Source organism: Hippocampus zosterae, chromosome 9 (genome assembly GCF_025434085.1).
Source record: "Hippocampus zosterae strain Florida chromosome 9, ASM2543408v3, whole genome shotgun sequence".
Lineage (NCBI taxonomy): Eukaryota > Metazoa > Chordata > Actinopteri > Syngnathiformes > Syngnathidae > Hippocampus > Hippocampus zosterae.
The window spans coordinates 4,952,402-4,967,180 of record NC_067459.1 but is presented as its reverse complement, the minus strand read 5'-3'; the positions used below and the strand labels follow the sequence as shown (position 1 = coordinate 4,967,180).

General features: G+C 40.2%; 1 protein-coding gene across 3 annotated transcripts in view; it reads right to left on the bottom strand.

Annotated features, from left to right (window-relative positions):
* Positions 1 to 14,779, bottom strand: part of plekha6 (pleckstrin homology domain containing, family A member 6) — a 94,612-nt gene that overhangs the window by 77,692 nt on the left and 2,141 nt on the right. For all 3 annotated transcript variants that reach the window (XM_052075059.1, XM_052075063.1, XM_052075061.1), the window contains exon 2: positions 1,739 to 1,853. The gene's annotated coding sequence lies outside the window, so the exon portion shown is untranslated. The remainder of the gene's footprint in view (positions 1 to 1,738; positions 1,854 to 14,779) is intronic.

The window sequence follows — 14,779 nt, the reverse complement described above, 5'->3', positions numbered from 1 at the left end:
GGCCACGGCCAGCCCATCTACAGTCTCTGACCAGTCATCATGAGGTCATTATAAAGTCAAAAAGAAAATAACAGCCACAGAAAATGAATTGAAACAACAAAGAGACCATAATTGTCAAAATGTGGAAGGTTTTGGTCTATGTCTATGTTAACCACTACACTGCCATCAGGAACATGAATATATTTTTGATATAGCAAGTCAGGGATTCACATCCTGAGCCCATGGCAATACAGACAAGCTTCTTTTGAGCTTTGCGATCATTGTTTGTAGTTGGGAAGCTGGTTGGGCATACATTCTACCTTGTCCTATTAAAATCGACATGCTTGGAGCTCGTGGCTACACAATCTGACCAGTTAACACCACAACAGGCAACAATCAGTCTAAGCTCTATGAACAGACAACTCCAGAAGAAAAAAGAATATGATTACTGAAAAAAATAAAGAAACATATCTGTTTTCTGAGATGAGCTTTTTATTGTTATATTGACGTGACAGATGTTTGCCCATACAGTAGAATTGGAACCTACTAATGTTCAACCCCATCCAGACCATGGTCTTAAATATTTTATGAGAATGAACCTTGACTGACGCTTAGGAACGTTTTCGCTAGCCACGTAGCATGGCTAACCAACAAATTGACCAATGCTTTCAACCTGCCAGCCGCCACAGAAGACTGCCGTAGCTATTTCGAGTGGCTGTAGAACACATGCACCGTGCACAGAGTGATCCGCAAACCCTTAAACCATCAATTTTCTAACCACACGGTTAACAGAGAAATGTGGATGAATCTATCAAGATATCCTTTCATCTATTCGGATTTTCTGGAAGTACGCTGTTCTCCAATTAGTCATACCAGCAGCTATGCCAGGCATGAGCATACATGCATGCACCTACATGTGTGCGTATTACCCAACCTTAACACACTCAACTAAAAGGCATAAAGAAGTTGCATGCTGCTTAAACTCACAAGCACACAGGTGAAAACAGAAAATGCACATTGATAATGATCTATTTTGATGTATTTGGTCAAGAAATCACAGCTCTGGCAGTAAGGACAAGTGTTTTTGTTTGTTTTTTAGCTTGCCATCATTATTTGTAATCGAAAAGCTTCTGGGCAAACATTATCTGAACTGAAATTGACATGTTGGCATGTGCTGCCAGTCATACACGCCAAAGGCAAGGTGTGAGGCCTGACACCTATAGAAAAAGGAAGGATGCAACTATTAATAAAAAAAAAAGAAAGGAAAACAACCCTGTTCATTGAGATTCTTTATTTTGTTTTATTTTATTTTGCGCCGTTGCTGGTTATGTGACGAACCTGAATCTAATGGAGAATAGTAGAATTAGAAATTACCAATGCTCAACCACATGCAGGCCAGGCCATTAATCGGTTTATTATCAAAGCACATTATCATGCAGGTTTTCGTCAGCTTCCTAACATGCCTAATCAAAAAAGTGACACACACTGTGGTTTGAATGACTCTGAAACATCAGTTCTCTAACCACGCAGCCATCACAGTAGAGCTTTCATTTCTTTTAGGATTTTCTGAAAATTCTTCAAACGGCTCTGTAATCACATCAGTCGCATCAGCGGCCACGTCTAGCCTGATCTCATGCAGACAGGCACTCGCATATGCACGGCATCCAGCCCCAATTTACAAAAAGAAAAAAAAAAGAAAAAAGAAAATGTATGGTCCCTTCGTGAAACTCTCAAAGGATACACGTGCCGCGGTGCTTACCTTTCTTTGTTTCCTTCTTCACTTCACATCACCACTCTTCTTTGTTGTTTTCTACACTCCTGTCTTCCTGTGTGGAGCAACCGCCTACAACACGCTGAGGCTCGGCTGGAATGGACTTGTTTGCAGAAACACCCCAGTGGTCAGGAGAGAAAATGAGAAGAGAAAGTAAGCGAGGGTCAATGCATGTGAGTGCAGAAATGAAAGAGGAGAAATTTGAAACCACCGACTCTCCAGAAACAATCAACCCCCCACCCTTCCTCTACTCTGCGACCTCTATCTCTCTAACTGCTTGCCTCACTTTCTCCTCATCAGCCTCGACACCCATTTAATATTACAAGTCAATGATCATTTGTTTCAGTTTCACTATTTTGATTTTACTTCCTTGCACTTTTCATTCCTCAATATTCAAGGCAGTGTAAATAGGACATGGAAATGTGTGGAGTTTTCTCAGTAGGCACGCATCCCTTGTATGTAATAACCACCAGTAGCCTATAGTAACATCACCAACAACATTCAAAACACGAATCATTCCAAACTTGTCCAAAGTCTTTGCATCCATTTTGAATCACTGTCCTGTAATGGTGGATTCCCTCATCAATTCATGACTGAAATATCAGTGCTGAATTTTGATTACTGCCATTTAGGGATTGGAAATATGTTGACAAGAAGGTTCTGAGGTTCCGAGTCCTTGTTAATTTCAAAAAAGTAAAATCATCCACAATCCGCAATCATGGGAACTCGTTTCTTTTTGGGAAACATTCACCTGATATTTCGACCATGTATGGGAGAACCTCTGCAGTGAACAAGAGTAGAAATTTTTGCATTTTGCCGAGTATGAAAAATCCTGTAGCTCCTCTTTAAATACAACTCTAAATCATGAAAATTACACAGAACTGTATCTGGGGTATTGGGGGCGACAGACCTTTAAATTGATGGATACAAAATGTGGAACTCAATCTGCGATAATAAGAAGACAATCCTCGTTATCATCAGCCTTGTGTATCATCACAATAACGAGGGCCTTTGGTGCTGTGCGTAGGACCTTGGACAATTTAACCAACATTATTTAATCTGCAAGTGTGGGTATGGTCTGAAATGGACATCAAAATCAGAAGACCTGTAAACCCATTGCTTGTAGTCACAGATGATAGTGCATAATTGCCATACTATGTCCTACTCCCAATATCTCGAAAGCTTCCCACTGATGGAAGAAGGGGATGTACACAGATTTTCCCATTGGTGTTTGATAGTTAATACAATTCTTTTATATAGATCTTTACTACCTCAACTACTTTCCTCTCACATTCCAAAAACATGCACGGCAGGTTAATGGAACACTCAAAATTGTCCCACGGTGTAAGTGTGTGCGCGAATGGTTGTTCGTCTCTGTGTGCCCTGCGATTGGCTGCCAACCGGTTCAGGGTGTAGCCCGCCTACTGGCCAAAAACAGCTGGGATAAGCTCAAGCACGGCCCGCGATCCTCATGAGGAGAAGCAGATTAGAAAATGGATGGATGGATGGATGGATGGATGGATGGATGGACATTTTCAGTATAACAAATATTGTTCAATACAAAAATTTTGAGAAATAATTGCATATTTCCCCAGTGTGTGGAACACATAAAGGTTATCTTATCAAAATAACAAAACAATGTCAAAAAAGAGTGAAATTATGATAAATTAAGAATTTTGGCCATAAGCTTTCACTACGTCACCCACAATGACTGATGACTTTATAAATATGGTTAAATATGCGAGAGAGTGTGCAACTCACAATTGTTACAATATAAGTACAGTACCGCAGTTATGAGATTTGGCGACAGTGGCTGCATTTAGGTCTTGCTTGCTTCAATCCCAGAAAAGCAACTCTGACTACTGCACAGTCGCAACGTAAAATTATCCACTTATTCACAGAGACATAGTCGTGTTTGATTTCACTTGAATCAGTGCTCTGTAGTACCGAACCGAATCGCGTACCGACTTAGGCACCACATAAAGCATGAAGTGGCCATGTCTGTATGCAGTTCTGATCTAGCAGAGCCATCCGCTTAGTTTTCAGTGTTACATGTGTAATAGTGCATGGCTGTGTCAAACAATGTGAAATGTGCTTGTTTGTAAAATCGGGTTCATGCTCGCCATGCTTTCCGAATTATGTTTTTTTTTTTCCTGATCTGGATTATGGGCATCTATTTAACTGCATTGTTGTGTTCTTTATTGTCGTAGATGTGATTCAGCGCAGCCGTTCACATTTAGTTATGTGGTGACTCGTGTAGTGCATTGCTCTTAGTAATTCGTGTGAATATGGTATTAAAAAAAAGTAGACTTTTTTTTCTTAATTTGAGATTACTTTTCTTATATGAAACCTACTTTTCAAGATTTTTATTTATTTGTTTATTTTTTTTGAGAGAGAGAAATTACCAAAGAAACAAAAGTTCTCAAAAACAAGTGTCTTTGTACCTTTTTTCTTTTTTCTTTTTGCAGTGTGGTGATCATCATAATTCAAACAATGGATTTGTGACACGTCAATTATGTGACATCATCTTCATTTGACGTTTTTCAGTCATGGATGTCATCAGGACATAATTGTCTTATTTTTTCCAACATTTCTCCCTTTTCGCGCCTCGCTCCTTTGTTTATCGCCTCGTCTCCTCGATGGGAGGCGCTAATTTTAAACAGATGAGCGAGAAGCGAGAACCGAGAGCGTTTCAAATGAAGAAATGAGATTGGCCCTAATTTGACCAAAGTTGTAAGTGGTTGTTTGTCTACATGTGTCCTGCAATTGGCTGGCAACCCATCCAGGATTTAGGGTCTCTTGCCTGAAGTCAGCTGTAATCGTCTCAAGCACACCAGCAACCCTAATAAGGATAAACAGTCTCAAAAATGGATGGATGGATGGATGGATGGATGAAAAACAGATGGTTTTCAATGAAAAGCGTTTCGCTTGTGTAGCTTGTAATCAGTGGTTATGTTTATGCCTTTGATGGCTTTCAAATGATCTGTTGAATTTTGTGCTCATTTTTATGCTCAGAACAATCATTTTGTGATCAGATGCAGTGGAGCCCAATCTGCATTTGTTTGCGCTGTAACTTGTATGACTTATTTACAAAATGTATTGACACTTTTATTTCATGGCTTGAAAATGCATGCACATGGATGCATACATTCCTGTGTTAATGTTGATGTTGAGTGCAGTCCCAAAATAAACCATGTAAATCCACTCTATAATCAATGTGTTCCCATCATAATTTGCAAACTGTCTCTTGGCTCCTCTCTCTCCGTGCCTCTGTGGATGGCAGAAAGGCACAACTGTGTTCTTTAAAAGACCCTCCCAAAGTTGAAAAATGCCCATCTAGGGCACATTTTCATGTCAATCAGGCTGGCATTAAAACTATGGTTCGCCATGTCTCGCAATAAGCAGACACATGATTGGATTTTGTCTTCACAAACATTAAGAATGCCTTCAGATTGTCACGTTGTGCCCGAGGCGATGAAAAATCGCCTCGTGCACAACAAAAATAACGAGGTGGATCCCAGGGAAAAGCAGACACGAAAAGATTTTGTATGAAACACAAAAGGTTTTAATAACGAACAGAAAGAGCCCGACAGGGAAAACGGTAACAAAAAACGCTGGTCAAATAAGGACCAGGAAATAAGGGTAACAACCGAAAACGCTCGCAGAAAAACAAAGAGCGAGGAAGTACAGAGGTCAGTAAACTTAGAGCAATAACAATTTGGATGCAACGCGACTAACAATAGTAGTGGCCGTAAGGCAAAAAGGCAGCGAGTAATATCGAACGATGAAATAGCGAGAGAGAGCAATGGCACGGTAAGGAATTCTCCGGCAGTGAGATGACTGCCGGAGTCTCTTAATAAAGGAGGGTAATCAGCCCGAAAATTACGGACAGGTGTGCAGATGGCGGAGGAGAAAACCCGCCACCTGCTGGCGGACACGCGACGTGACACAGATCTGTTCACATTGACTGATTCAATGCTAATGACTACATCCAAAGCCCGCTGACCAAAATTCATTGTGTTGCACACAAGGACTTGGCCTTATGTGTAAGTGGAGAGAAGACAACTGCGTGATAAAATAGATATCCTTCAGGGACAACGAGAAGCCACGGATGACGCAGGAAAAATTTTAAATGTACAAAATGCAGACGAATATCAAGTCAAATGACAAGGCTGTGCCAGAACGACTGGAAGCAATCTCAGTATTGAAGAACAAAGCACATGCATGCTCGAAATATTCAACAGTCACGGTGGCAGTATGTCGACCAGCTGGCACAAGTGCTGAGATGGACATCTACAACATCTTGCTGGAGCAGGCTTTTGTTCCATTTCAAGTCTGGAACCACAATTCTTGTGTAGAAAAACTTTACCATCAAAGCTATTGATGACTATCACCTTGTCAGAACTAATTCCCAAATCGATGGAGTGCTTTGAGAGGCTTGTAAACACACTGCCCCCTGTATTTGACCAACATCAGATTGCTTCCCAGCCAACTTGCCCCACAGAGGACACCATGTCCTCTGCTTTCTACCTGAACCTGGCACACCTGGATGAAAAGAAAAATAATAATACAGATTTGAATGATATGCCGGTTGACTCCAGTGCAGAATTGACCACAATCAGCTTCTGGCAATCAATCAATCAATCAATCAATCAATCAATCAATCAATCAATCAATCAATCAATCAATCAATCAATCAATCAATCAATCAATCAATCAATCAATCAAATAAAAACAGAGCCCACCCCATGTGTATCTGGCTGCTAGATTCCTTCACCAACAGACCACGTTCAGACAGTGTGGGAGATATCAGCTTCAGCAGAGCTCCAGACTCATTTTCATTTTTTTCTTACTAGGAGTCCAGTGGCCTGCATTTTAGGGGCACAAGTTGAAGTTTTAGGAACACACACTGTACATTGTCCTGCAAAGTGAAAATTCATCCTACTCATTTTCAAAATATTACAGATTAGTGGGCTGAAGTGTGGAGCAGATGTTTGCCAGAAATAAACATTTGTTTAAGAATAGTATTTTTTTTTAATTAACAAATTTACTTGGTGCATTGGCACAAGTAGATCAAAATTAAAGTTGCACTATCTCACAGTTGCACAGCTCATCTCCATTACTTTCTCCCGTTGATCTCCACAAGGACGGGTTCCAAGACCACTGTTGTTTATGCTAGTAACAGGACAGCTGCATTGCACCCACCGACAATTGGGCCAAGTACTTTGCACATGGACTAAAGGAAAAGGCATGAAAACCTAAAAATTCTTGAGCAAGCCTCAAACCAGATGGTTGAAATTTACAAATGAGTCTTCCAGCATGACACGAACCTCAAACACACATCCAAGGTGCTTGTGGAATGTATAGATAAAGCTGATTTTGAAATTTACTTCCCAAAGTCTTGACCTCAACACGAAATTGTTGGGTAGTTTGTGCAAGTGGCTCATTGAAAGGAAACAACCGCAACCATTCTGTACAGATGGATACTTGTGACTTCCATTCCCCATATCTCTCCCATAACCACATCGCTTTAAAATTTCTGTCAAGAAAAGTTTTGGAATGCGCAGTCAGAACCATGCCAGGAACTTGTTCATGGAAAGCTGCCGAACGTCAGCTAAAAGGAATATAGCTATCAAGCTATCAAAGTGTCATTTTGAAAACATTATGAATTTGTGACCCTCCGCCCCCCACTCCCAAAATAAAAATCGGGAGTGCAGCTTTACATTTAGGAAATAAACACACAGACAAAATTACATAAGATCATGACAAAGAGTTAATCGCTTTCTTTTGGGCCAAAGTGAAGCGATTTGTTGACTTTTGCTGTTAAAAACAATACAATACAATTAAAATCAGGAAGCTTGAATAAAAACAAGCAATTGCCACATGAAATGTGATTCTTACGAAACTAGACTTTGTTTATATAACGAGATGCATTAACCACAGCTTGCAGGTTTCCAATGTGTTATTTTTCTTAAACATATTGCACAAAATCACATGTGGGGATTGTGTGAAAATGAATATGCGACATAGACTGGCTTCCCTCAGCTCAATATCAGGAAATAAGCAGAAACAAATCATGTGGGCTGGTTGGAGCCACGATCGCTGGGCCCAGTAATTAGATTTGAACTAGCCAGAGTTCACCAGACCAGAGGCCCGTGTGACTGTGATGCAGAGTGAATATGAACAGCTCATGGGTGAGGCATACAAGTCAAGTCGGTTTGTGCTGACTAAAAATGCCTAAACAAATAATAATAATAATAATAATAATACTGTTGATAAGAATAAATTCATGAGAGTTAACCACTGAAAATCCATGTGAGTTAGCCAATGAAAATCACATATCGCTTGCTCAGTACTCCATAGGATTGAGATCAGGGCTCATCGGAGGCCACTTCAGAGCCGTCCAATGTTTTACCCTCCGCCATTCTTAGATGCCGTGGGTTATTATCCTATTACAAGACCCATGACCCAAGTTGCTGAGACCAAATCTTCTGATCCCGGGCGCCATTAGAATAGCTTGATGGGCGTGAGATTTCACTGAACCCTGCATATATTCAAGACACACTGTGTCAGATGCAGCAAAACAACACCAGAACATAACAGAGCCTCCTCCATTTTCAAACTCGGGACAGTGTTTCTTTCTTGGTATGTTTCATATTTGGATCTGTGAACATAGAGGTGGTGCGCCTCGTGAAAAAGATCCAATTTTGTCTCATCTGTCCAAAGGACAGTGTCCCATAAGATCTGTTACTTGCCAACATACAGTGTGAAAAACATACATTTTTCAATTATTTATTTTAAACTTTGGTGGCCTTCTTGACCGTCTCCCTTGAAGTCCACTTTGGCTTAAATATGATGAGTAGTGCGATCTGACATTGATTTACCGGTAACTGTATCTTGACCTTAAAGTTCACCTTTACTTAATCTGGGCTCTTCTGTTTACCACTCATATTCTCAATCACAAATTTGTCATCAATTTCCTCTTTCGGCCATGGCCCGGGAAGTTCACATCGGACCTGTGGATCTCAAGTTTCTGAATATTCGCAATTATGGTCACATGAACATCAGGCTTGGACAGGATGTAGTCGCCTTTACCTTTGTGCTTGTCTATAGTTTTATTTCTAATATCCTGAGACCACTCTCTCCTTCGCTTCCTCCAGTGCATGTTAAGTGTGACACACACAAAGTCACCAAATAGCAAAGAAAATACCTGTCATCATCAAATAGGCTGACTGATTTGACAAGTTTGAAGACCCCTGTGATGCTAATTAGATGACAACGCTTTGATTCAACATGTGCTTGTGGTTAAACTATTTTCTAGGTGTGCCTTTTTGTCTAGGCCTGTTAAATGGGTCTGTTTTTTAAAAAATAATTATTTGAACCACTACTCAAACACGATAGTTGACTTTCAGTTGGTTAATTACATGTCTGATTTATTGATTTATTAGTATTAAATAACAGAGAGGTACCAACAATTTTGTGTACAACACTTTGTGTAAGTGAACTGATGGTGGGAGACATGACAAAAATTTCCACAATTATTCAATCCATCCATTTTATCTACTCCTTCTCCTCATTAGTGAGCCATTTCTAGCTTACTTTGTGCAAGAGATGGACAGGGCGCCAGTCAGTGGCAGAGCACATACCAACAAGCCACTGTTCCCACACACACATTCACACATATGGGGAATTTATGTGTCAAGAAACCTCATATGTACCGTATGTTTTGGGGATGCAGAGGAGGAAGCTGAAGTATCAAAATAAAAAAATGACGCACTTCAGGAGGCCATCAGAGCTATAGGCCGACATATTAACCATGCTACCCACTGTGGTACCACACCGCCTAATATTCGCGTTTCATTCATGCGGGATTTCAAAGCTATACTGATGGTGTGGCAATTAACTGATTAACCTGACTTCTGAAGTGGCAGTATTGGTTCATGTGCTTCTCAATGACAGTGTGAATGGTTTTCAACCACTGTATGTGCCCTCTGATTAATTGGTGACCATTCAAGAGTGTTTTCTGTCCAGTCAGTTTGGATTTTTTCCCAAAGCAATTTTAATTCCAACTAATGCGTTGAAGTAAGGTTTAAATAATCAACATTTTGAATAATCCTTGAGAAAGTTGATCTCTGGAAAAAAAAAGTGTCATACTACAGCCGTGAGGATTAGACTTCTCCTGTTGGGTGAAAGAGCAACATCTGCATTCCCAAGTACCCTGAGGGATGAAACCACTCCAGAGGGTGGGAGTGAGAGTTACATAAATAATTTGGTGTGGGCTTGGAGGCTAATGCAGGGAGGCAGCACACTCACAGTCTGCAGAACTAATGACATTGCAGATTTGTTGACCGACTGTAAAGAGGCAAAAGTAAATCGGATTGGAAATCATCTGCGAAACATGCAAAGAGTTCACTGAGCCGCCTTGTTGTCATCTCACTAAAATCCCATCACCCATTTGGACAATGTTATTTTAGCCCAAATCAGCTGAACTCGCATGATACAAACGCTCTCACACCTAACTGTCACAAATAATGATGATCTATCGTTCTGCTTTCAATCTATTTCTTCGAAGGAGATCCCTCTACTTGTTGGGTTTAATTAATCAAATGGGCTTTACTTCTTAGTTCGGCCTGACTCTAATTCATTCAACTTAGCAAGGCACGCTCAAACTGTGGAAATGGGTTAGGGAAGCATTTTTTTTAACATGGTTGGACAAATGGCCCGAAACAACCAAAACTTTACCGCACTGCAAATATGGTGTTAATTCAACATTTAGGGTGTTAATTTTCACACTGGCAAAGTATCTCTATGCATCCTCACTATCGCGCGTTGAAGTAAAATTCATGAAAGTGTTTAATGTTCAACACCCAAGGTGTGTTACAGCAACAATATTTTGTATTGACTGTAATAATCCCACTTCTGATCGTATAGGTTAACACTCATGCGCGTTCGTTTTAAAATTATTCAGTTCGGTGAAAAATACCCAATGCCTAACGACCTTCAATAAAACACATTATAAGATTTCAATTCAAAACCATTTTCTTTTATTAAATCCATTTTAGACAGCTCATACAAAACACTGTCATCATTTTCATGTGAAAACGGTCTATCTTGCCAATAATCTTATCTACTCACACACATTAGTGTCACGTCCCGTGTTTGCCAGCAGGGGCAGGCTTCCTGCTTGCCGCCTGCGCACCTGCCACCCATTTGTGATTAATTACACATGCTTTATTTGGGCGCTCTGGCAGTCGAATCACTGCCGGAGTATTCCACGGTGTGCCAATACTCTCGCCCATTCCTTCTTGATTCATTCATTGCCTTAAAGCCTAGTGGCTGTTAGTGCGTGCCTTTATATCCTCTCGTGTGAGATTATAGCGTTCACCTTAATATTCTCCTTGCTAGTTTTTCCGCAAGCGTTTTCTGTTTGTCTCCTTAGTTATTTTTTCCTGGTCCTTATTTTGACGAGTGTCTTCTGTTATTCACTTCGACGGGTATTTTGTGTTTATAGTAAATCTCTTTTTTTCTCTGACAAACATTTTTTCTGTGTCTGCTATTTCGGGGATCCACCTCCAGTTATTGTTGTGCACGAAGCGATCATTCTGTCGCTTCGGGTGCAACGTGACAATTAGTAACAGTGAACAAATTCTAAATGCACCCAGGTGATCATCAAAACACACAGTAAGAACATCTGCAGTCAAAAGAAATATGCCTTATCGTCATGACGATGTTACCGTATTTGCCATGCTATAAGGTGTTTCGGTGTATAAGGCGCATCTTAAATGAATGGCATATTTTCAAACTGTTTTCATGTATAGGGTGCCCTGCATTTTAAGGTGCAGAGAATAGAAGATACAATTGTGGCTGCAGTTGCACCATGCATCCACTAGATAGTGGTATGCTAAAGGGAATACAATACAATCCAATGCAGCTTTATTTATGTATTTATAGAGCCTTCATAACCGCTGCATTTGAAATAAAGCGTTTTCCAGAACATTTAAAATACTATGTCCAGGAAATCATAATATAGATCCATATATAAGGTGCATCGGATTATAAGGTGCACTGTCAAATTTTCTAGAAAATTGAATGCTTTTAGGTTTGCCTTATAGTGTGGAAAATGTGATCAGTTTCCTGAAAGAGGGGTGTTCATTTTCAGTACCCAAACATTCAATTCAGGCATTCAGTTGAATAGTTTTTCAACCTGGAGATAGTGGCAACACTCGACATTACATACAACACAATACAATACATGCTGCTTTACATATTTGACAAGAGCCTTCACACTTAGTCTGGGTTGTGTGGCATCTCTCTGTGCATGAACGTTGCCTTTTGACACAAAAGGCTTGTTCGCCAAACGTTTCATCATGTGCATGCATTCCTCATCTGATGGCTGCCAAATATGGACACAGAACAATTAACAATACATGCTCAGGTCCACTTTATCCCAAATGGCCAAATGAGGAAACCTATCAAGTGTGTGCATTGCAATACTGTACTCACTTAAATTGATGGTCTCCCTCATTGGAGGAAGGACATTTATCAAGCAGCTGACAAATGACGCGCATTAGACTGAGCGAGTCAGCTGGGCGACTCGACAAGGCACACACTCGTTTGGCGGATTTGTGTGTCACAAATGTCTCCTACAAGGTAAGCGGCGTATAATATGATCCATAATTCAAGCCGAAAATGACAAGTCACACACAAAAAAAATGGTTCGAAGAAATATGCAGCTCATCACACCCACTGCTTACACTCACTTAAATCATTTTAAATACTGAGTTAATTACCCCAACTGGCCGTGTAGCCCATGTGACCACATGATGTCACAGAAAATATTTTGGTTGGCCAAGTGGCCAACACACTATACTTCAAAATACTTCTGTTTTCAACAGTATGAAACAGAAAGCTCAAGTGGAAGCCAGTTATGAGGCAAAAACGTTTTTTTTTCATCAAATACCAGCATGTGACAGTGTGTGCCTACCTTTGGTTTGAGTCCATCCTTAATCATGACGCAAGGGTGTGAATGTATCAGCATTACATATGACTACAACTGACGACACAGGCTTTTTTATGACTGAGTGATTTTATTGCAACATTGTCCTTCTGTTTTTAATACTGTCCCCGAACTTTTAACACTGATCTGCAGTGTACAATCATGCTAGATTTTTTTTTTTTTTTAGCCTTTCCATTCAAAGTACGATGGACAAATGTGAGGGTAAACACAGCAAATACAGAATAAACAACTACAGAATATAATTTGAAGAATATGAGTTGAATAAATAATGTGCTTGCTATTCCACTGTTACCTTTGTTGTTGCTATGTATCAGCCTACTCCCTCTCTTGTCTCCTTGGGGAATTGCTAAAGGTCTTTGTCTCTCTGTGTGACTCCTCTCAGAGTCATTAGTGGCCTTCTGTCACGTCGGAAGTCTCTGTCCTCTCTCTCTCTCTCTATATATATATATATATCTATATATATATATATCTATATATATATATATATAGATATATATATAGATATATAGATATAGATATACTAGCTCATCAGCTAGTGGTAAGGTGGTGGTTCGCCGCCCTCCGGGCGGCTCATCAGCTAGTTCCTGCGGAAGGCTGGTAAGGTGGGCCTTCGGCCCACAAAAGTGTTGTTGCTTGGTTCAACTTTTTGTTCATCTTCATTGCTTATCGCGAAAATAAAGAGATGTTTAGCTCTACTAAATAACTAACAATTTCATTGCAATGCTTGTGGGTAGACAACATTTTTTCGCTAAGATGCCCGCGCGATCGTAGTGAGCCACTGCCTGAGCGGCGCAGTGAAGTAGGTACATTTTGAAAAGGGACAGACGGAAGGACAGACCGCGTGCGGGACGACGCGCAATATATATATAGATATATATACACAGTATAATATATACTGTGTATATATAAAAGGAATGTCAAGAATCAGATATTGTAATATACTTGATGAAAGCACTGATGGATCCAAAAGTTTAAAAAATGTCAATACAAATATTATTTTCGGAGAAAATTACATTTTGTCGTACCTCTTACAAAATGTATTTCACCTTGCCATTATTCAAGTCAACAGCCCATCACCTTTATTTTCTAGTTTTCTTTAAGCTGGATTCACCCTGTCCTCCACACCTTCCTTTGTTGTCTGCTTTCATTTCTGTATCTTGGGCCTACCCGGTAATTACCGCTATGTTACCATGGTTACAATTGGCTAGTGCATGTGTGTGTGTGTGTGTGTGTGTGTGTGTGTGTGTGTGTGTGTGTGTGTGTGTGTGTGTGTGTGTGTGTGTGTGTGTGTCTGTGTGTGTGCCATGAATTCCACATGGCAGCTGGTAAAAAGTGACTACCCGGTAAATTAAATATCCTTGGTATCTTTCATTTGGAATTTAAATCGGTGAAATATTCAGCAACTTTGCATCATGTTTTATTTTGTGGTGAGGTAAGGGGTGGGGTCATATTTAATGGCCTGTGACCTAAACACTTTTGCAATCCACAAATGAAAATTGGTCCATGTGCACAAACCATCACGAAAAACATGCAGCTCCTCTTTAAAACCACCCACATTCTAATCTAGAGTACTGTATGTGAATTGGGAAAGACACTGATGACAGCGGTACTGAAAGCTTGAATCAAATCCTTTTCATCCTGCTTTGCTTCTGATGAGCTCTACTGGGAGGATTGGAGTAGAATTGGCTTGGATTAGTTTAACACAGCCATGTGGCCATCAGCGCCAAAGACAAAATCTCTGGCTATTTTTAGCTGCTGTGTATGTCTGTGCCAACTGTCATTATTATTTAGATTGAGGGTTCATAGGTTCGTTTTTGATCAGTGATGGACTGTTCTGTGAAATGACAAACTGCAATACATACAACCGATGAGGGATAATCCATCGCTTTCATGAATAGTGTGTGACTCAACGTAAGTTGCCCTCCTCATGCAGTTTTTGCAATGGCTGTTTTCTTGGTGAAATAAATTGGTCATACTCTGAATTTCTTGTCACACCATAAATGAGACATAAA